The following is a 6,214-nucleotide window of genomic DNA, read 5'->3' as shown; positions in this document are numbered from 1 at the left end:
TCTGATAGCTCGTGTCTTTATTTTCATGTGTTTCTAGAAACATTTGAATTTCTTGCTTCATTTCCTCTTTGACCCAGTGGTTATTAAGCAATATGTTGTTGAGTTTCCAAATTTTTTGACTTTTAGTAACTTTCTGTTTGTTGTTGAGTGCTAGCTTTACTCCACTATGATCTGAGAAGATGACTGGTATGTTCAATGCTCTTGTATTTGTTGATACTGTATTTGTGGTATAACCTGCAGTCTATCCTTTTAGATGTGGTGTGTGGATTTGAAAACAATGTGTTTTCCAGTTTCTTGGGGTGAAGAACTCTGAACATTCCAGGAGGTCTTGTCTATCCATCTTTTCAATTAATTCTTTTGGTTTTTGTTCATTCTCCACTTTGTTCATCTAAGTATGAGATTGGGGTGTTGAAGTCTCCTACGTTTACTGTATTACTATTGATGTATTTCTGTATTTCAGTTAGTGTTTGATGTATTCAGATGGGCCATTTGGGTGCATATATTTTAATAATTGTTGAATCTTCTTGATTTATTGATCCTCTGATCATTATGTAATGACCTTGCCTATCTTTTATTACTTTATTTAATTTAAAGTCTATTGTGTCAGAGATGAGAGTGACTGTTCCTGCCTTTTTTTGTGGTCCATTAGCCTGTATGGTAGTTTTCCACCTTTTCATTTTAAGTCTGTGTTTGTCTTGTTGGGTTAAGTGGGATTCTTGCAAGCAGCATATGGTTGGATTGTGTTTTCTGATCCATCCTCCCACTCTGTGCCTTTTAATGGGTGAGTTTAAGCCACTGACATTTATTGATATTATGAATTGAATGTATTATAGTGCCATTATTCAACAATTCTTTATTTGCTCTGATATGTGGCAAGTATTATGTTCTTGTTTACAAGTGGTCTTTAGAACCTCTTTCAGGGCAGGCTTGGTGATGGTTGCCTCCTTTAAATGTTGATTTTCTGAGAAGGTTTTTATCCCTTTGTCTAGTTTAAATGAAAGTTTAGTAGGATATACTATCCTTGGTTGAAACCCTGTTCAATTGAGAGCTTGATAGATATCTTGGCATTTCTCTTCTGGCTTTTAGAGTTTGAGTGGAGAAGTTTGCTGATAGTCTTACGGGTTTTCTGATGTATGTGACTGTTGTTCTCTTGCAGCCTTTAGGATCCTTTCTTTATCCTTACATCTTTTCATCATAACAGTGATGTGTCTTGGTGTCTTCGGGGCCAGGTTTATTCTGTTTGGGAGTCTCTTTACCTCTTGAATCTTAATGTCCTTTCTGTTGTTTAGGTCTGGGAAGTTTTCTTCTATTATTTCCTCTAGTATATTTTCTTCCCCTTCCTCTCCTTTCTCTAGTAGCTCAATTATTTGAATTTACTTCTTTTGAGATCATCTCATATGTCTCTGTTGTTTTCAGTATCTCTCAATCACTTTTTTAGCTCTTTTATCTCCTTCTTTGATTTTTCTAATTCATTCTTTACCTGGCTAATTCTGTTTTCTGCTTCTGTTAACCTGCTTTCCTTTCCCTCAGTTTCCTTCAGTTCAGCTTTTTTTTTTTTTTTACGTTGCTCAGTTAACAGTATTAGGTTGTTCTTCTAGTTGGCCTTTTAACTCAGCTATTTCAGCTTTCAATTCTCTAACTACCTCAAGGTGGCTATTTTCCTTGATGGTCTTATCTGTTGTTTCCCTGTTTCTTCTAGACTTTTCCTCACTAGGTGTTCTCATTTCTGTGATTAGTAGGTCAATTATTGCTTGGATATTATCCTTATTTGGTGTTACTTCTTGTTTACTTGGAATTTTTTCTAGGTTCCTGTCCTGATTCATTGTGGTAGCTTTATTTGCTCTCAATTTAACCACTTTTTAAAATTGATATCGTTTATATTTTTCTGTCCTGTCATCCTTCAGTTGTTGTGTGAATGCAAGCCACACTAAAGTATTTTCACAAAGGAAGTCACAAACCTCAGAAAGCACAACAGTAACAACCAAAGCAAAGATTAGTGCAGTTCAACCAATACCAGTTAGCCAAGAAACACCTGCATTCCAAAAATAAAAACAAAAAGAAAAGAAAAATGAAAAATCAGGGAGTCAGGCGGTAACACAGTCAGTTAAGTGGACATGGTGCAAAGTTCTAGGACCGACATAAGAATCCTGATTTGAGCCCCTGGCTCCCTACCTGCAGGGGAGTCGCTTCACAGGTGGTAAAGCATGTCTGCAGGTATCTATCTTTCTCTTCCCCTCTCTGTCTTCCCCTCCTCTCCATTTCTCTCTGTCCTATGTAACAATGATGACATCAATAACAATAATAATAACCACAACAACAATAAAGAACAAGAGCAACAAAAGGAAAAATAAATATAAAAAAATAAAAAGCAAGAATAGATAATTATGAAAATCAACTGTCAACTATTAATTCTAGAGATAGTGGAAAGAAAAAGGAGAGGAAAAAAGAGGTAGACACAAGGTAAAAGGAGAGAAGGAGAGAGAATGAAAGAGTACACTCCAAGTCAGATTTATTCCACAAGACAATTCACAAACATATGCTAATGAATACAGAAAGAAAAAGGGAAAAACGGGAAAAAAAGGAGCTGATGGAAAGAGATTTTTGTATCAGCTAGTAGGAAATCAAAAGACAAGTGGATAAGAGGGAGAGAGAGGAGCAAGTTCTTCCACAATGAGTAGAACACGCAGTTACCTATCATTGGAAAAAACAACAGTCAATTTTGGTCAACCTGAAGAGGAGGGGAAAAGAGACATACAAAATAATAATAATAATAATAATAATAATAATAATAATAATAATAATAATAAAATAGAATAGAATTAAAAACTCTAACAGCCAGTCTGCAGATTTAACCAAACATATTGGCTACACACAGCCCCATCCCCTTCCTAAACCAAGCAAAAACAAACAATTATAAACAGCAAAAAACAAGTTCAGGGGGTAGAGGGAATGAAGACAGGTATTCTTACCCAGGGAAGAATGAGACCCTGATTGTTCAGGTATTCTGTCACTCATATAGAGCTCCAGACCCCTTAAAAAGTCTTTGGGGAAATACCCCCCTCCTTTGTATGATACCCCTGATGATCCAAGAACCTTAATAAAGAAATTAGTGCACCACCGGAGGGCTACCAGAAGTAGCAGGTGTGGGGGTTGATCCTGTAGCTGGGGGAATGTAGAGTCAAACAGCAAAACTGAAGACTCCCAGCTGAATCCGTGTTTCTTTTGTCCTTTTTGGCCTCTGTTAGCCAGCTCTAGGGTGAATTATAGGGTGCCACTCAGACTCACTTCTGTACTCCTCCACCACTGACCCAGAACTCTACCCTCACCCAAACTTCCCAGGTTTAAAACAGCATCCTTGCAGAGCTCACTCCAAGTGTAGTCTACAAGTCACCATCTTGGCTCCCCCTGTTCCTCTTTTATATATGAAAATTATGGGGAGGGGGTATAAGTTCAAAGTAGTATAACCCACAGATGACAAAAAAATTACACATATTCAATTAACTCTTTCATGAGGTAAAACTGATTAAAGAACCTAAAGTTCTGATACATTGGCAGAAAAAAAGTACATTCTAACAGCTATTCAATTATAGAGTGATTGTAATTTATCATTCAGCCAAATGTCTCCCATATTTAAGGTAATGGAGGGATGAGTTATTTATATTGACTTTATGTTAGTTATCTTTTTATGAAAAGTTACTTTTTAAAAAGCTTGCATATTCTTGCTTGCTTATCTTATTTTTTTTCATTGATGCTTATTTTTATTTTCACTAGGGTGATTTCTTCATCTCCACTAATGGAACAATGAATCCATTACTTGCTGCATACTGCCTTTTTCTTTTTCTTTTATTTTTTCTTCTTTCATTTCCCCCCTGCCCCTTTCTATTATACAGAGAACTTGAGAAGGACCAGACAGAGAAAAGCCTGTAATATTGCTTCTACACTCATGAAGCTTTCCACCTGCAGATGAATGATAGAAGGTTTAACCCTGGTTCTAACTCATGATAACAATTGCATTCTAGTTGGTGCACCACTACACATATCCCAACATTGCTTCCTTAACATCTGTGCTGTGTGTTCTCACATCTATGTCAACTTTCTGTAACTGTAACTGAAACTCACTGTCATTGAGTTCACTGAAAAGCAAGTTTTTTTTAATTTCTGTTTTTCTGTGTTTGTGTGTCTGTACCTAGGCCCTGTAGCTATGTGTGATTTTGCAATTCCAGATATTTTTTTTCATTACAGAAAGACGGGGAAAACACCACCCATAGAAACTTCCTCCAGCACCATTTTATTTCAGATGTGTCAGGGCTCAAAGATTGGTGGCATGCTTAGCACGTAATGCTTCTTGCCTAATGAGTTATATTTTTATCCTTTTTAAATAGTGTTGAATTAAGATTTCATACTACTCAATATGTGTTTCTACAACTTACTCCTATGAAAGCACTAATATTCCTCTGTCAAAATCTAGTGGACACACTCTGCTCTTGAAGTCCATTAACTGTCCTCCATTCTTCCTATCTTGGTAGATAACTTTAGTCCTGTAGTCTGAGACCAAAGATATAGCATCATTCGATGATCTTGTTATCTTTCTTTGTTTATTGCCTTCAAGTTAGATAAACCACCCCATATTTTACTATTTTTCTCTTTTTTGCTTTATTTATTTTTTATTTTACTTATTAATAGTTATAAAATTGTAAGATTAAAAAATGTAATTCTGCACCAAACACACCACCAAAGCTCTGTATCCCCACCTCCCAAAAATAACCATCATAGTTATTATAAGTCGTACAGTTTGCGTGTGTCTGTTTTGTTTGGATATTTTTTGGCAAGTTCATGGAAATGGATTCCACATATGACTGAAACCATCTGGTATTTGCCTTTCATTTACTTACTTATTTCTTAAGGCATAGTCACCTCCAGTTTCATCCATTTTGTCTCAAAGGACACAATGTCATCTTTTTTATTGTAGAGTAGTATTCAATTGAATATATATCCTGAAAACTAGTAGGGGGCAGAGCCAAGATGGTGACTGGAAGGTAGCTGCACCAGTATGAGTTCTGACAACAACTGCTAGAAAGCCTTAGAAATGCTGGCCTTCAGAGGGACAAACGAGGCATCCTAAACGTGAGTCCAAGGAGGTGACTATAATTCAATTTGCATTAAAAATTAGAGCAAAAAGAATGGAAATTTCTTGATTATTTCTCTCAGAACCCCTCTCCCCATAATCAGACCTGGGGGTTTGGGAGCTACTGCTCCCCACTGATCTCATTTCTTTACCAAGATTCTGGACCCACCAGGGTGCCACTCCAACTGCTCTTCCAAATTTCTAGGCTATTTTTGATTTTTCCTCTGAGTAAGGGACTTAGACCCATTTGGAGTGACAATTAGCTAATCAAGAAAACCTCACCCAGCCTGGGAAAGAATGCTTGAAAGTTTTTTTCTTTTTTTTTTTATTTAAGAAAGGATTAATTAACAAAACCATAGGGTAGGAGGGGTACAACTCCACACAATTCCCACCGCCCAATCTCCATATCCCACCCCCTCCCCCGATAGCTTTCCCATTCTCTATCCCTCTGGGAGCATGGACCCAGGGTCATTGAGGGTTGCAGAAGGTAGAAGGTCTGGCTTCTGTAATTGCTTCCTCGCTGAACATTGGCGTTGACTGGTCGGTCCATACTCCCAGTCTGCCTCTCTCTTTCCCTAGTAGGATGGGTCTCTGGGGAAGCTGAGCTCCAGGACACATTGGTGGTGTCTTCAATCCAGGGAAGTCTGGCCGGCATCCTGATGACACCTGGAACCTGGTGACTGAAAAGAGAGTTAACATACAAAGCCAAACAAATTGTTGAGCAATCATGGACCCAAAGCTTGGAAAAGTGGGAAGTTCATAGCTAAGAGGGAAGTTCATAGCTATACAAGCACACATTAGGAAACAAAAAAAGGCACAAATAAACAGCCTGATTGCACATCTTAAAGATCTAGAAGAAGAACAACAAAGGAACCCTAAAGCAACCAGAAGGACAGAAATTACTAAAGTTAGGGCAGAAATAAATAACATTGAGAATAGGAAAACCATACAAAAGATCAATGAAAGTAAATGTTGGTTCTTCGAAAGAGTAAACAAAATCGACAAACCTTTAGCCAGACTCACAAAACAAAAAAGGGAGAAGACCCAAATAAATCGGATAGTAAATGAAAGAGGAGATATCACAACAGA

Source organism: Erinaceus europaeus, chromosome 11, assembly GCF_950295315.1.
Source record: "Erinaceus europaeus chromosome 11, mEriEur2.1, whole genome shotgun sequence".
Classification (NCBI taxonomy): domain Eukaryota; kingdom Metazoa; phylum Chordata; class Mammalia; order Eulipotyphla; family Erinaceidae; genus Erinaceus; species Erinaceus europaeus.
The sequence above is the reverse complement of the archived record's forward strand: the minus strand, read 5'-3'. Positions refer to the sequence as shown.